Source organism: Corapipo altera, unplaced genomic scaffold (assembly GCF_003945725.1).
Source record: "Corapipo altera isolate COAL_440 unplaced genomic scaffold, ASM394572v1 50, whole genome shotgun sequence".
Taxonomy (NCBI): domain Eukaryota; kingdom Metazoa; phylum Chordata; class Aves; order Passeriformes; family Pipridae; genus Corapipo; species Corapipo altera.
This window is the reverse complement of record NW_020884889.1, coordinates 2839121-2857279: the sequence shown is the minus strand read 5'-3', so window position 1 is coordinate 2857279 and position 18159 is coordinate 2839121. Positions and strand designations below refer to the sequence as shown.

General features: G+C 42.4%; 1 protein-coding gene across 2 annotated transcripts in view; it reads right to left on the bottom strand.

Moving 5' to 3' along the window:
* Positions 1-18159, bottom strand: part of FAM169B (family with sequence similarity 169 member B) — a 100114-nt gene that overhangs the window by 40535 nt on the left and 41420 nt on the right. Inside the window, exon 11 of one of the 2 annotated variants that reach the window (XM_027644387.1) lies at positions 15949-16391. The exons of the other annotated variant lie outside the window; for it this stretch is intronic. The gene's annotated coding sequence lies outside the window, so the exon portion shown is untranslated. Of the gene's footprint in view, positions 1-15948; positions 16392-18159 lie in introns of those variants that run through there. 2 annotated transcript variants of the gene reach the window in all.

Here is an 18159-nt window from a genome sequence, read left to right as displayed (position 1 = left end):
CACAAGATTTATCTCCCGATCTATATATTAAATGAAAACAACATGGAAACAAGCAATGCAAACAATTGTCTCAACAAGGAAAGAGCAGGACTTATACCTTAAGCACAGACTAGAAGTACATTTGCTCTGGTGCTCCTTGCAGCTCTTCTGGCATTTTGAACAGATGATTCCAATTCAGCAAACACTGCCAAGAACATGCAAAAATCTGTTGAGAACCAATGAACCCTGCCCACAGCTGCAGATCCAGCCAGATCAGTACCTTCTGGGGAAGAAGTCAAAGAGAAACAAGACGAAATTCAAGAAAGCTTTCTCTGTGGTCATCTGCCAAAATAATATTCAGTGAAAGACACCAGCAGTGAAATTATCTTCCTCCTGTTCCACAGACATAAACATATATTCATTATTTGAGCTTCACCAGAAAGTAATTCTTGGGAGTAAGTCTTGGCCTGTAATTTTCTGGCAAGCAGTTCGCTTTAAGTATGAAATTTTCAAAACATGAAATTCAAGCTCTATGACCTACAGTCTGGCAGACGAGTCGATTTTAAATGCTTTAATCACGATCCTGCTATAAATGCTTACATTTATGAATGCAAATTCATTAGCTACGAGCACTTGCCAAAAAAAATACGTATTTTTGAAACATTCCCAATGTCAAGTCTGCTTATTTTAATGTTTCCGGAACAGAATTACTTGGGAAGTGAAACATCTTAGATTTTATTTTTATTTTCGTATTAACGTGTTTCAAATGGAAAGAATAATAGCCAGATTTTGCAGCTCCATCCAGCTCCAGTATTAGGTGAGGGGGTAATAACGCTGCACAAAGCATCATAGAGACAACTACAGAAGTGGGAGAGCTGAGATATGGTTGGCAAGGAAACCACAACTGACAATAGCCTGGATTTTCACATGCAGAACCCACAGCTCTGTGATGTTAATTATGTACAGCTCTGCTGCTGAACTCACCCCATTGCCTGCCACATGAGCCAAACTAAGCAAATACTTCATCACCTCACTGGATTTCTCTGATAGACCCAACGGAAGCAAACGATAAAATCTTCCTTTATTTCTGTGGGCAAAGATCAGGATCTTTGCCCTTATTTTATTTACTTCAATCCGTTCTTAATATTATTTACCTTCCAAACTCAACGATATCGTAAAATCCACATGATGCAATTCTGTCCTCTACTCAAAAAACAAACAGATTTTTCTCACACAGAGTGAGAAAATAATCATGGCTAAGATTTTTGAAAGATCGATACTTCAGTGAGGCAACTTAATAAGTCATGGTATGGTCTTTAACAGCACAGGAGCTCTTGAAAGCACATAACAAAAATGAAGACACTTTTTTAAAGTGTCTAAAGACAGTGACTAAAGAAAGTTCAGGTCAGTTTAGTAACCATCAAAAAAATCCCAATACTAAAATGGTAATTCTGAACTATAACAATCAATCCCTTCAATCCAGAACACATGGTAAATATGTTGTTAAAATAAGGCATATATAGGAATTATTAAAGCAGATTAAAGCCACTACTGAAACACAAATACCAAGTGTGACTTGTAGCCTCTGTGGAGCTGCACAGACTTGCAGTAGACTTAGGGAAGTTTCAGCTCCAGTTCCACAGAGAAACTGGCTGTTGCTCCGTCCCCTCCTCTCAGGATCAAAGAGCTCAACCTCAAAATAAATAAGCCTCACGTGGAAGAAACCTTTCCAAACTTTAACTCTACAGCACTTATTGATAGTGCATTTTGAACCCAGAGGTCTGAGGCACAGATCCTGTACAAAGCTAAGGTCAGGAGAGGTCCTGCCCTCTGTGCCAGCTTGTGTGCTCCGGAGCTAATCTCTGACAGGACATTCCTGCCAAGGTAGGAGGAGCTGCAGGGCTGTGAAATCCAGCACTGGACCCAAAATTCCCCTCACCCCTCCCTGCTCACTGCTGCCCAAAACCAGCAGAGCCAACCATTAAGTCATCTTCTGCCAATTTGCATTGGAAATGTCCTGTGAGCACCACTTTATCCACCGGGAGGTTCCCGGCGTATCATTTATTTATTTATTGTGTTGTCTAAAAATTACCTTCAGAAATATAAATGCTAATTTGACTGTAAAAAAGATTGCACCGAGGCAGAGATTCAGGCTGGGGGATGTTTTCTACATTCATTAATGCAAAATAAACTGCTCTGGTTTTCGGGAGCGAAGGATTGAGGACTGTCTTTTACATAATTAAAAATCTGAAATTTTCCCATTATCTTCCCTGCACAAGATTCCGAATTCAGGAAACACCTCTGTGAGTATTAATTGTGCAGAATAATATGGCTGACTGTCTGTATGATCGCTCCATCCTTTGATGTTTAAATTGATCCTGGTATTCTGGAGACAGCTTCTGCAGAACCGATTTCCTTGTCTTTATTTTAGCTAGGTTCATTCAAAGGGCAAAATATCTAAGCATTCAGCTTTTGACCCTACTAGCAAATATTTAATGTATGAATTAAACTGGACAGGGCTTTGCCAGAAGCTCTCTTCATGTTTTATTTCTGAAGCTATTTTTACCAACATTTAATCGCTTAAATGTAAGGAGATAAAGACATCCCTGACAAACTGTGTTTATTGAGCTAAATGCCATCAAGGAAAGCCCTTTTATTTTTTTATAATGGGTTCAGTGCACTTTGTATCTATGGCTTTATCCTGGAACACACTGTTACCATCCTGGAGGATGATACAGTACCTAATATACTCCTAAATAAATGCACAAGTGGATGGGCACAGGAGGCAGCTTGACAAAGAGACGGATGGATAAACTTGAAACCATCTTTAATAGGCTCCCAGGAAATAAAAGAGTGGTTACAATCTCCAGTTACTCTCCTGCCCTTTCTGTATATATTTACCAGGGACCATTCTGTAAAAACCATCAGCAAGCAAACAACAGCCAGACACCTGATTAAAGGTCACACCCGCAGTGACAAAGCACAAATTAAAAGGAAAAATCCTGATTTTCACTCCCCCTCCCCTATCAACCAGGAGGCATTAGAGACCAGAGTGTTGTGAGTCAGCAAAATCCAAAAGAATTTTGGGTATCCAATTTTTGGATATTAATGATGACCTTTGGATGGCCAGGAAGAGGAGGAAGGGAGTGAGGAGGGGAGGGTTTTAAGAACAAATAGCCAAGAGGTGGAGAGGGCGAGAGCAGAACTGGAGAATGACAAAACCAGGCCACTGCCAGGTGGAAAGGGCTTTGGGAGAGAACGTGACCGAGTAATTAGCAGGTGGAAGGGGAAGTTGAGGGTCAAAATCAATTTGTCAGGGGCAGCAGGGAGGAATTACCACTGCAAGTGGCTCTTGCCTGGCTGATGCAGGGGGGTCTGCAGGATGCTGGAGAAAATCACGGCCAAAGCTTTGCCTCAACTCTGCAGTGGCTGCAGCACATTCCAGAACAGCCCAAATTCGGACTGCAAACCCACCATCCCTGCCTGTGCTGCACTGGCTCATCTTTGAGGGGCAAGCAGGACCTCACTTAGCCCCCAGCAGCTAAACCAGGAACAGGCAGTGTGCTGTGATAACCTGGTCTTTGTTTATCTAAACAGGGTGACACACATTCCCAAACTAATATCAGTCTACAAACCGTTTTAATGCAAGTAGTGACAGATAATGGTCCCTTCCCTTCCCAGCTATATTGGACCCCAATTTGTTCCTGTTAAATTATTTTTATTAGGGCTTTTCACGGCAAAAGGAGAAATACAACACAAACAGCAAACATGAACTAGACCCATGGGGGATGTTTTTCCCCTCACGAGATGAGGGGAATTTATATACTCCTCTGATATCAAGAACACAACTATGTCTCTGTTTTCCTGAACATCCTTTGATGTTCAAATCCATCTTTGAGGACTGGACAGAGCACTGCAGAAGTGACTTCCTTGCCTTTATTTTCTGTAAGGTTCATTCACAGGTCAAAAATCCAAGTATTAAGCTCTTGACCCTAACTAATCTGCTGGGTAGTACCACAGACAGGAAAACTGTCTATAGGAAGAAGACAGAACAGCAAGTCCTGAGCCAAACTTCCCCACCACACATCCTACAGAACAGACTGCTAACAAATGCCCATTTACTGACAGGGAGAGAGCAGTGCTGCAGCAGGTGAAGCCCTGCACCACTGCCCAGTCACCCTTTGGTGCCCCTGCAGAGGCCAATAATGCTGCTGATTTTTGTTCCGGGGCAGTGATCTGTAATTTAAGTGGAGACATTCATCATTCAGGAGTCACAGTCGAACAAGCTGCTCAATGATGACCTGAGGGCACTCCCAGTCATGCAACCAGCCTCAAACAGCAAGTGGGGGTATAAACGCTTGTGTTTAGGGATGAGTGTTTACATCCTGTCTCTCTCACTACTTCTGTTGTTTAATAAATGGGATTAGACATCATGTGATGTCCTTCAAGAGTCTATCAAGACCTACACAACTTCCAGCAATTACTAGTCCACCCCAATGTGTCACGTGTGTTCATCATAAATGCCAAAACAATTAAGTGTTCAAAATTCTGAATGCCAAATACACTGCTTTATTGCATAAATCCTGAATGCCAAGTACCCTGCTTTATTGCACATAGGTGCATTAATCAGTTGTTCTCCCGATTCCTCAACAGCCCGTTCCCAAATACTATTATTTCAACAGCAACTGCAGACTCCAGGAAAAAGAAATAAAAAGGGAAAAAAAAAAAAAAAAAAAACCAAGGGTGGGAGAAGTGAAATCTTTCCCCCAAGACCCTCTAAATCCATTTTCAGGCAGGACCCAGCAAGAACGCTGAGATTTTGCATCAAGAAGGGCTGGAAGTCAATCAAATTTGGAGAACATTTCACAGCCAGCACACCATACAAGGGATGTTTGTGAGTAGATGATCAGGCATCTTTATGACTGTCTAGTTACCATGCCCATCTAATTACCTATTGGAAAAATTCTATCCATCATCTCCTGACTACCTTCAGTGAGAACAATGCAAGTGTCCCTCCAGTTTCCCAGTCAGAGCAGACTGCCAGGAACAGCAGCAATAATGACATCCCCTTCTGTCCTCCAGGAACTGAACACAGAAAATATAGCTGCTGGGATTCTTCTGCACACTTCTGCCAACTCTCTTGCCAGGATCTAGCTGTAAGACAGACTGGATCCAGAGATGGCTTCATAAAGGGAAAAACAAACAAACAAACCTACACCAAAAAAATCCCAATGACCAGATGTGACCACTGATTGAGAAAACAGCCCCTTTCTCTCTCATGCAGCTGTAAGAAACCTGCAGCATCATGCAAGAAACAGCTTTGGCTAAAATATAAAATAGGACATCAGAACTTTCAGGATTTTGCTCCTGATCCTTGTGTGATTCACTTCACTCTTCTGTGCCTTGGTCTCCCTTGTCTTAATGAGGATGACAGTACTTTCCCATGCCTTGGTGGTTTTGTGAGGTTTAACCCTTATTAACATTTGCAAAGCAGACTGGGACCACTGAATGTAAGGCTGAATAGAATTTTCAAAGCTTTATTACTTGAGAGAAAAAATATTGGGGGGAAAAAATATCCCAGTCAGGGGCAGGAGACTCTGCTCCCCTTCTCAGGGTGGCAGCACTAACTCTGTGGGACCAGTTTAACCCAGCTCTGTAAGGACATTCCCTGGCTCAGCTGACTCTGAAGAATCACGCTCTGCAACCACCTCTTTTCATCCCCTTTACAAAAGGTGAGCAATATTTATTGGTTCAAGCAGGGCCAAGGGCTGACATTAAGCAAATTTCAAGGGTTATTTGAAGTTAATTGAGTTTAATCATGTAATGATTTTATAATTAGTCATAGTTCCCAGTCTCGTACTGAAAAAGTCACACTTAAGAATTATTTAAAAGAAAATTAAAGCCAATTTAGAATAAGCAGGAGGAAACTCCAGCAGTGATTGGTGGGGCTGGGTGAGGGAGCAGAAAGTGCTGGTTAAATGCACTTAGTGCAGTGAGCTGAGGTCCCAGCTGGGGATGTGCACCAAGGGCAAGGACAGCAGCAGGTTTCTGAATGTTGGTCATAAGGACTTGGTGGTGTTTCTCCCTGGCAAAGAGTTGGGTGGATCTTTCCCCAGGGGAAAAGAAACTCCAGAGTTTTTCCTCCTCACTGGAGCCAGGTCCACCCAGGTAACTCAAAAGCAAAGATCAGGAAATTGCGTTTACACACACTTAAGACAGGACTTGCTAGTGGAAAATTATACTCCTTAGTTCTGTAGAAGGTAAGTCTTATCACCCTGCACAGAAACATAATTATTATTAAAACTACACTTCTCATCATCCACTGATAATTCTTCTGTAACTGTCTTGCTTATTTTTATGAAATTACAGAACTGATGTGTTCCCAGCCACTTGGCAATGATGATCCACAAGCAAGACTAGCTGGGACAATTTTTTTTTTCTTTCAAATGCTCAAATTGTGTGGAAAATTCAGCCAAGGAGAAATAAACACACGAACAAAAATTCAAAGCAAAAATAAAGTAGAACACTAACTAAAATATATTAAAAATTAATTTGATTTTTCCCTTCAGAAATAAGATTATTCAAGTGATACCTTCCTAACTTTGTTTACAAACACATATTATAAATGTATATATTCCAGCTGTAAATGAATATTTCTGGGTTTAGTGGTGGAGAGATGATTTCAGTAATGAAGCTGTGAGACAAGACTTTCAGAACAGCCCAGGAAATATCAGGGCTTCATCCTCATAAGCAAAGGGGTGGCTTGGAGTCAGTGCTCCATGTGTAAGGCCTGACAACATTGTGGTGCCTTCCCAGGACAGCACTGCCATCCCAAACACCACGATGCTGAGGGCTCCTGACACCAGACCTTTGGTCCTTCCTGACAGAAAAATAAGGGACATGAGGGACAAGGTCTGGGAGATAGGACTGTGCTCAGTAGGAGCAAACATTGGGACACCTGATGTGTCCAGTGGACAGCAGGATCAGAGACAGACAATTTGGTGCTAATTCATTCAGAGGAAATCATAGAATTGATCTGAAAGGACCTTAAAGATCATCCAGTTCCAAACCCTAGTTCCACTCACTAGATCAGGCTGCTCAGGGCCCCATCCAACCTGGCCTGGAACTCTTCCAGGGATGGGGCATCCAAATCCACGTCCCAGGACAGTTTCCAAAAGCTCATTCCATAAGTCCAGAAGGCAGTGTTTTAAATGATGAGCCCCACAAAGGCTTCTTTTCATTTTAAACACAGTCTCATCCACAATATTCTTACCCTCTCCCTACAGCCATAAATAATACAAGTGTATTACTTAATGATATGACTTATTTATTATTTAAATGATTTATGTAGAGCCTATAACCTTAACAACTATAATGATAATGATTCAAAAACCAGAAGCAACTTGAAAAGGAGATGCTTAAATAATTAAAAGACTCTTTCCTTTCCCGAAACAGAGCTGAGGAGCAGTGTGTTTTTCTTCCTTTAGGTTTCTAGTTCTCCTACACATGAAAGGGCACAGTGCCATTGGCTAAATGCTGGCTTAGCAAAGGAAAACCAATAAATCAGGACACCCATTGTTACTGCAGCTCTTGTCTAGCCTTTCCCATCCACACATCTCAGAGGAGGGTAAGTACCACAGGACCTGTTTTGCAGAAGGTGAAGCTGAGGACAAGAAGGTGATATAAATGGTCCATGGGCATCCAGAAGTTCACATGCAAAGCTGGGAATAAATCTCTTCTTCCATCTGCTAGACCAGATCTCATCCACCAGCTTCTCCCTGATTTTTTTACCTTTCATGATTCTCTACCTTTTCAGCATTCCCCATGTTTCTTCTCTCTCCTCCAGTGCCTCTGTTCTCAACCCCAAGCATTCCTCCTCCCCTGGTAGTCTTTCCCTCCAGGTTTACCCTTCCTGGCAATCACTTTTTACCCATTTTTTTTCCAAATGGGTTTTATCCTCTGCAAGTAGGCAAACACTTGGCAACTCACAGCCCAGGTGGGTAATTGAGCACAGTTGTAAGTGGATTATCATGGAAATGACTGATTTTACCCAATGCAGAAAGCTCAAGGCAGCAACAGGGTGCTTTGCAATTTAAACATTGTAAAGAGAGGGGAAATATTTTCAGGTTTCATTTTAAAACTTTCTAAATGCAAAAATGGAAGCTCATTCCCCAATGGCAAGGCATAAATACACACTGTAAACTCAAATCACCACGTTTGCCTAGTTCTATTAAGGGGAGCAGATGAATTACCAGAATCAGACTTTACAGAGCAGCTGGAGCAGTAAAAAATAAAATAAAATTTTAAAAGATATTTTCGACTACTCTTCAAACAAGCCAAAAAGACAGAAGTTCCTTGACATCAGTCTTGGGGTTCAATGAAAACATTACCAAAGGAGACAGACAGGTATCTCCAGGAGAAAACCTTAAATAGTGAGAGATCTCAAAGTTTACACCCATGTTGTGGGGGATTCACAAAAATAGCATAGAGAACTCATGGACTGGAAATTCCTAAAGCCAAACCCAACAACCCTCTGATCTAGGGATTCTCTCTGTCCATTTGACTCTAAACTAACTCTTTAGCAAAGGGAATTTTTTTATTTAACTGGGAGTGGAGAATGATAAATGCTTATGGATGTTTAGAAGTCCTTATTTTATTATTTTTATTATTATTATTATTCAGGACACTGAACTGAGATTTGGCAAACCAATTCAATATCCAGCTCTGCCACAAATTTTCTGTGTGACCTTGGCAAAGTCATTTAGGTCTGTGCATACCATTAGGAAGCTAATCCATGGAGATAATGCAGGGAGACAGAGACAGGCACCAAAAGAGTGGGGATGCAGACCACCTAAATAATACATAAACATATTATTTTCTTCTACTCTTCATCTCCTCTATTGAGCATTGCTTGCTCAATGCTGCATTATCTTTATGGCATAGACTTTTCTCCCACCCCCAACAGGATCCCAATTTCATAAACCATCCTGAAGTATTGCATTAATACAAATAAAAGTGAGAACATGAATTCAAAATTGTTATATTTATCTCATCAGAGCTGCTTACATTTAAAAGATGTAACTGTCACAGTGAACAGCTCACAAGCAATCTGCAAACTAAAAAGGCAAATAAATGTTTTGTTAAAAGTTATTTGAGGAATGATTCTAAAAACCACAATCAACACAGGAAAACCACAGTCTGCTCAGTGACCCATTGAGAACATACAGAGATATGAAGTTTGAATGAAAAAAATTCACAACTTAATCTGCCAAACTACCTTCTTTCTTCTTAGAAACAGCAAATAAAGGGAAGCATTTGTGAATAAGGACTATTCATGACTGGAAGCAGGTACATTAGATATGGTGGACTGAGAAAGCAGACTTAGTCTGCTGGAGACAGACAGTCGCAACAATTTCCAGTGTCAAAGAAAAATCTGGCACCTTGTTAAATATTAATAAGCTGTCGGGGTCAAAATGTTTAGGTCCTCCCGACTCAATCACTTTCATTTCTACTTCTCAGAAGCCATTCAATTGGAAATACCCTTTCCTGTCTTGCCCCTCCTCATCCTGCCTTCTCACCAAGAGCCAGGCAGAATCAGATGGAAACGGACAGTAAATGAGTTGGCAGCCAAATGAGGTTTTTGTCTGCCCTGCCTTTGCTGGTGTGAATTCTGTTATTGTTAGTGAGGCACAGAAAACTTAAAGACAAGAAAAAGAACAATTTGAAGAGTTGGTTTAGCAAACCTCTGCTGCATTTTCTGCAGGTTAGTGTTATTGATTACTGACACCTAAGGGTCTGACACATAATCGATAGACCCCATGACCCACATATGTGACATGGCCTGTGGGGGCTTTAGAAACAAGAATGAACATGGCAGCTCCATCCAAAGCTTTTCATATAATATTTATTTATTTATTTGCCAGCAAAGCTGTTTCTACTCAAATTACTGTCAGGGTGAAAACTGGTGTCAGAGGGGTTTGCTCATTTTTCTCTCTCAGAACTTGAGGATTAGAGCGAAAAAAAATAAGTGTTGGTGAAACAAAAATCTAAGTTCACACCAGCAATCCAGGAGTTGAACATCCCCTTCCCTCCCAAATTTGGCTCCTCATAGTGAGAACTAGTCATCTAAAGAAGTGCTTGAATAAGAGAAAGAGGCAGAAGGTGTCTCACCAGCTTACCTTTATCTTCCTGCAAGGTGCCAAAGCAGCAGAGAGGAGTGTGGAAAGCACCAGTTTGTCTCCAGAAGATTGGAGGGGCTCTTTGCTGCTGCAGAGTCCTCAAAAGCAGGGGGTAAAGCTTCTGTACTGCAGTTTGCAGACCACAGTCTTCTCCAGACATAACTCTGTTTCATTGTATCTTCTTCCCAGTACAAACTGGTCACTCAGGATCACTGCTGGGACTCCAAGAGCTGCGCCAGATGTGCTCATTTCTGTGACTGCAGCACTGTTCTTAGCTGGGATTTTACACTCCCAGAGCTATCCTTCTTCTCACTATCTCTGCTGTTTCTGAATGAGAACTGCCTTCACTAAACATAGTTCACTTTTAGTTTGAGGACTCTGCCTACACAGTATTCAAATAAAGGCAAACATCTGAAATTCTCTGGATTTTCAGGTATTATGAAAGATTTTCCTCCCATTTCTCCAGAATATTCTATAAATTGCCAATTGCATCTGTAGTTTTTCTAGTTTGTTTGGTTCGTTTTTTAGGCATTAAATTCTTGTTGCAATATTTTAAGACCAGCCCACACACAGAGGCCACATGCAGGCTTGTTATGGTGGCACCTGAGATAGATGCAGGCCTGTCACTTCATGAGCACAATGAACAACTGGGAGCACTCACTATGGAGTCAGGGGATCCTGGCTGGAAGAAGGGAAACCAAGGAAAGTTTAACATGATCAGGTGGTCTGAATCAGACTCTGGGTATGTATCTTCACCCACAAAAACTGTCACTGTCACATAGCAGGGTTGACACCAAGGCTGAAGACCAGCAAGAGTAAGACCCAGCCTAGTCTGACGTCACTGGAGTGCTGTGCTGCACCAGAGCCAGATTCCTCATTGCTTTGGAGATTTCAGTCTCCAGAGCAGATAATGTCCTACTACAACTGGGCACCCTGCCCAATCCCAGCAAGGACATTTTTTCCTGGATGAGCAGATCCAGGCCAGAATAGCTGAGACCTTTCCATCAGTGAGCAATGGCTTTGGTTCAGTGTCTGCCTTCTTACACCACCCAACACAGCTTGCTTCCAAGCCAGGCCCCAGGAAGGGGTGTCTGAGGCCACAGAAAGTATCCTGCTGTTCTCTTCCCTGTAGACTTTTCACCCTGCTTCTGTCACACTGACACTTTCTTGGCATATCTTGAAGGAAAATACATTTCTGACTCAAAGCTATGTGGACTTTCAATGCTTCTTCCACATCACAAAGAACTAAACTGCTGCAACCAAAGAGTTCCCACCAGTAGCAAATAACCAGGACAGAAGCTAAGACCTCCCAGCAATTTCTTATATTAAATGCCCTACAATAGCATCTAATCTTGAAATATCAGTCAGCAAAAGTCAATTGAGAGACTGTTGACAAGTCCCTCCACAGAGCTGTTCTCTGTGCCAGCTTCTGTGTAATGCTGGAAAGATTTCAGTTTTAATAAATCCTTTGTCGACATGAGCAAAGTTTTTATGAGGCCAGTGAAGCATGGATTCTGTGATGCATGCAGCGTACCACACTGTGGAGAGGGGCAAATGCAGCTTAAGACAGAGGCAGAAATGAAATCAGTGTGGGGGACACAACCCACACTCACCTGCTGGCCTCAGAGCCACTCGCTGTTTCAAATGCTCGCTGCTGAGCGAAGCTTGGCAATTCAACCCTTTCCACTCAAATCCTTTCCTGAACATCTAAGTCCAGTGCTTTTCTGCCCTCCCTCAATAAAAACATCAATTCCAGGTGCTGAGTAGCTTCACCTCAGTGTTCTGCTTCATATCAAATACAGATGGCTGTATTTAAGGGGGTTGTCACAGAGCATTCAGCATTCCTGATCTGTGAAGGGTTCTGAATCCTTCAGGATAAGAAAACACTACACATTTTAAACACAAAACACCTTATACAAGTCAACTACTGACATTTTTCTCCAGTTTTCAATCTCTTGCAAGACACTGTTATTTTATGGAGAGCTGAAAAATACCCGTAAGTAAGTCAGAGACAAATAATAACACCCATTCAGTTCCGCACTAGAAACCCGAGGAAGATTTTCTCTTTCCAACACACCCAGCAATATCCTGCAGGAGAGATGGCCTGCTGCTATCATTTTAGAGGTGCAATCTCTTCCTTTTTTTTCCATCCTTCCTGCTGCAGAAAATTCTCCATCAGCTCTGTTTCTGCTCTAGCCTGTTGTGCTGCATGGGGGAACACAGGGCTGGGTGCAGGAACTTCCCGCTATCTATTTTATGCCTCCGGGAGTTTTCCAGCAGACAGCAATAATATAAAAGATCACCATGGACTGGGATACAACCAATTACAGCAGACAGCAGTTATTTATAGAAAAGTCAGCAGCACTGAAGCTTTAACACCAGTCAGCACACCCCTCTGCTTCCCATCACTCAGAGAGTGTGCTACCATCCTGCAACACCCTGTGTGGCGAGGGGTTTTAAGGCAATTACCTTGGTACCTCACAAAACTGCAGAGACACTTGGCATATGCCCACAGGACACGGAAGGAGTAGCACTTTACACACACCATATCCTCGAGCTGCCACAGCAGATTTCATTTCCATGAATCCCTGACCCCAGATGTCACTTGCCTTCTGAAATCCTTGTCCGCCTACTCAGCAGCACAGTACACGAGAGCACAGCACAGCCAGTGTGTGTGAGACCCTGTAACACACACCTTCCTCAATCCTGGCTCTTTGCTAAGCATCTCTTCCCATCTTCTGAGAGGTCTGTCCAGATATTACAGTGCAAAGGAACACAACATGTTGGCTACGTACCTTTTGACTCTCCCCAATCATGACATGAACTAAAGGAGTTGATACAGCTTTCACTCCCTTGATGCAAAGGCAAAAAATTTACTGAAAAGGTGGAAAATCCACCAGAAAGGAGAAAAACTCAACAAAAACCTAAACAAATCACAACAGCCAAGCTGGAGATGTCACTTCCAGGGGTCATATACTGCCTCACTGAATCCCTGCTACAAGACAATGCTGCTGGTCCCCAACATGTAAATAAATGCTCATTCTCGGAGCTGACACGCAGCATCAGGCCTGTTTGGCCTGATCAATTCAAGCACTTGACACGAGTAACTGAAGAAATTCGGATTCAAAATGGGACTTCGAATTATTTGGCTTCTGGAATATTTAATACAGCCTGTAAGTGCAAACCTGCTCTTGGAAGCTGAGGGGAAAAGTTCACGGCCCCTTTCTGAGGTGAGCATTTCTCCCCCAGCAGCTGCAGAATGAAAGGCAATATTGCCATCTACTGCCCTGCCGTGCAGCCAGCCCCTCTCTGGCTGACACAGCCAGCTGGAGATGAGATCAATGTTTCAGGACAAGGAATCTTTTAATCATAATGAAAATGTGATCTTGACTGATCCGAGGTCACATTACATTAATACAGTCTTCAAAGCTTTTTTAATAATACAATTAACGATTTCTGCCATACCATTAAGAGAATTAAAGACCAAAAAGCTTAAGGGGTATTGACCTATTCAGTTTCAGTTTTTAAAATAACCTCAAAGCAACACAGACTTTCTTCCTTTTTTCACTCCCCTCCTTCAAACTCCCAGATACATAATTCTTAGATGTGTTGTTCTATTTGTGTTCATGGATATATCACACTTTTAGTAAAGATTTGGATAAGCCAGTAGAGGGGATCTCCATTCTGATGAGTTAACCCCTTTCATCTTGTGAACCAGCAGGTCAGGCTGGGACAGCTTGCACTGCAGTAAGAAGAAAAACAACAACATTAATTAGGAAGGTCAAAACTACAGTTTGATGAAGAAAGAGACTTACTTCCACAAAGAAGCTTTAATTCCTCACCCGCCTTTCTCTAAGCCAACAGTCTCATTCTCTTCCTTAACCTACCATCTTGCTAAAGCTCTCAGCCATGCCTTTGCAAATGACTTGGAAAGCTTTAAAGAAATTCAATAAAGCCCAAAATACAACCTGGCTATTTCTTCCTACCAATGAGTTCGCCCCTCAGCACCAGAAGCCACAGATTCAGCTGGTATTTCTCAACAAGTGGTGCTATTAGTTGCTCACTAACTACAGCCTGAGCACCTCTGGGTTCAAGCTGCTCCCTCAGTGCATGGTGTGGGATACTGACTCCCAGGAATATCCACTGTCAGGACACAGTGGGGCTCAGACTACCCTGAGGCTGAGATCAAGAAGTCAGGACTGATGAGCCCCAATATGGTTGTTGAACGAGCAAGGTCAGCATCAGAAAGCAGCAACACAGTTTCACCATGGAGGAGGAAAGATTGTAGCCAAATTGGCACTGTATTGTGCTTCTCTATCAACTGAGTTCTCTTCTGTGCTTGCTTGTTTTCTTTCTTTTACTCAGGCATTATATCTAAAACCTGTCAGTCCATGTTTATTTTTAAGTTAGGACAAGTGAACCCCAGGAAACTCGTTCTGGATCGATGGCAGACACTGGCAGGGTTTTGTGAGGGAGAGCAGAGTGCTCTGAGGCTCCGAGCTACCCCTGCACAGGAGGGGAGAGGCAGAACTGCGCCTGTGCACCAAAAATTGCAGATGAAACCAGGGGACTGTGAAAAATCTATAACAACAGTGAAGAACACAGCCCATGCCTTCACCATATGAGCTTATTGTCCTGGGCAGAGGTTCAACCACAGGATTTGGCAGAGATGATTCTTTCTGATCAGAGTTACACCAATCCATTGCCACAAATAGAGAATAATCCAGCGTCAAAGCTGCCAGGGTTGTATTTCCCTGCATTTCCAGGTCCTGAGCAGCAGGATACTGTCTGCCTCCTGGATTACTAATACCCTTGGCTAGGACAGGCAATATTGCTTGTCCTGACCCTGCTATGTTGAGAGGTGAATTACCCAAGCATGTCTTACCTCCCCTTCACATCCCATTGCTGGAAAGGGAAGGTACAGGGAATCATCTCTGGCACTGTAATGATGCTGCATCAAAGAGACTGCCTGGTCTGAGAGTAAGTCACTGCAAGGCTGCAACCAGGCAGAAACACAGAGACAAAAATCAAGCACTTCTATTACTTGGAACTGATGTCAGCTCTGTCTTTGGTAGAAACCTGCCTTCCCCTTCCCCTGTAGGGCCACAGCACCACTCTGTGAGCTTAGGCCTGTAAGTCAAAAGCCAGGCAAGGACAGAGCACAGCATGGAATATCCATCTGTGGAAGCAAAGGCTCTCTGAAGCTCCCAGCCTCAGTTACCTCAATGAGTAGAAAGACAGAAGGTCCCTCCCTCCCACCCCCAGCGTGGCAGAGCAACGTGCTCTGCAATCTATTTGACAACTCACGAGGATATTACCTATCGAAGTGCTCGTGCCTTTGATGCCTTAACTGTTCAGGCAGGACATGCTAAATATCATCTTGCAGAAACTTCTGATGTCTACAGGGAGCAAGACCCCTTCTTGACCTTTTCTCTTGCTATTTTGCTGGTTTTGTTCTGTGCTTCTCAGAGCTGCTCCTCCATCCCAGATGCACAAAAGAGGTCAAGCTAGCAGAGGTGGCTTGTGCCAAAGGCTTTGGCTTCTACCAAGAGACACTTTAAAAGGAAGATATTTGTGCTTGTGACATGGAGCAAAGAGGGACAATGTGTCTTTCACTCCAATTGATTTACCCACCAACCTTCCACGCAAACAAGGATAAAAGTGGCATTTCAGTCTGTATTACAGCAGATGGGCTCTGCATGCAGCACAAGTGAAATAGCTTTAAAAAAGATTGAACCAGCCCCAAGATCTGGAGAGGGCGGGGGAATCAGAAGGCTTTTCTATATCATGCTGCTTGAAGACAGCATTTACCAAAATGCATCTTAGTTAAGATACTTATCAAAGGCTTGGAGGAGAGGGGACATGCCAAGCAAGGAGAAACTCAGAAAATTAGTCAGTGGAACTAATCCTTTTAGGAAGGGTTTTACTCTTCTCCCTCCCCGCTCCCTGCAGAAAGCTGGGACGGGATTAGTGGTTCCAGGTAGGAGGATTGAAGGTATGCTGCACATCTGTATCCTTTAAAAGCAGCATGAAATTAATGCCATTAAGCCAAGGCCACTGTGTTGGCCAGAGGGCACACAGAGCTCTGAAGTGTTTCTCCTCTCGTGGTCGCTGACCTTTAACATTCCACAGTCCAGAGAGGCTGAGCTATTAATTTACAAATCCAGTGTTGGTGAATGAATACCGACATCCCAAATGTACTCATCATGGTGAATGCAACCTCTGATCTCCTCCCTGAGAAGGAAAAAAAAAAAGTTCAACTTCATCTAAGTGTCAGGTGGCTGGGAGAAAAGAATTCTTCCAGATGGAATTCATTGATCTTCCAAAAATGGAGCCTTCAGTTTAAATTAAAACCAAAAAGATTTCTTAAAAAACACACCGCTGGAGAAAAACCCCAACAACCTTCAAGATAGAAAAATTCAATAAATCAAGGATAAAGTCTAGGGCAAACAGAGGAGAATTAACTGAGACTTCACCATCAAGTTGGACTGGAAGAAGAAAGAAATTGCAAAGCAGGCTAATTACAAACCTCTAATTTTGTCTCCCATGCACTTATATTTTATTGCATTCTCATCTGTAACATGAAATACATAAAGGAAGGCCTAAGTCAGTACCAAACAATGAACTACAGCTGAATGCATTCTTTGTTTATGCAGTTGAGCAATAAATTTGACTAAGCAGAAATTCTATTTGGACACGTTAATTTCCTCTTTTTCTGCAACATCCTTAATATGCAAATGTTAACAATAATTCAGGTAACTGATTTTCAGACTGTTCCCTCCCTTCTTCATCCACAGGAAAGAACACTAAAATGTGGATTTGAACACCCCTGATTCTTTTCTACTTTGACATGAGGAGCGTCCAAACTGACCCCATATTACATTAATGTCATCATAGAGATGGCAGGGAACGATGTTGGCCCAAGTTACTGATGTGATAAACTCAGAGTTGAACAGAGCTCCTGCCACTTAGCAGGGAGATGTATCATGCCACAGGAATCATGGAGTTATACTGCAGGCCTGGAGAACTGGGAAACACCCCAAAAATAGAGTTAGCATTGGGCTTTGCAATAGCAAGTGAAAGAACGGAGAACAACTTGCCTTGAAATGTTTGTATTGCAAACTTTGATTAGGATGGAGACCTGCCTTTAATTACAACTTTATCTTTGCACTAAAGTTTTGTTTTCTCAGTTTAACTAAACAATACATGTTTCCAAAAAACGCAAAAATAAAATTTAGATTAAATCATCTGCTTACTTAATTGCCCTTCTCTCCTTTGAAATGGTCACATGTAAAACACAGTAGCAAAGGAAGAAAATTTAACCTTTAAGGCAAATAGAGATCATCCTTTCTTTTCTAATGCTGGGAGTATTACCAGTATATTACATGGCAGTTGCTATTACATGAAAGTGCTCAGGAGTTCTCTGATGCAAAGTGTGTGTTAGACAGAGAAGGGACAGAAATTAAAAATTAGATGCTCAAGTTATCTGTTGAACACAGAGATAGAATCATCTGCTGGAAAACAATGAGATACTACATGGAAAGTCCCACCCCTGATGAAAGAAGAAAACGGAGGGGCACAGTCTGGATACAATCTGCATTTTGTCCTACTCTGACTTCTCCTTGGCTTCACAAATATTTTAAAAAATAAAAACTCCACAGATAAATGAGCCTGAACGACAAACACAAGACAAGCTTTACCACACCCTCATCCTCCATCTGAAGAAGTCAAGCCAATGAGTGATGCATTTAAATCCTGGGCAGGGTCTCAAGCCCCCAAGAGATGATGACACAGTTATGCTGTGTAATGGTGCCATCTCGTGGTGCCGACACAGGTGACACAGGATCAGCTGCATTTTCAGTGCAGCCATCACAGACAACACTTTAAAACAGACACCTCCTAATTAAGTTTTACAGTGCATGGTCACCATTAGGACACCCACGAGCACAAAAGGATCCCGTGATGATTTACAACCACAGGTCACGGCAGTCCTGGAACCCTC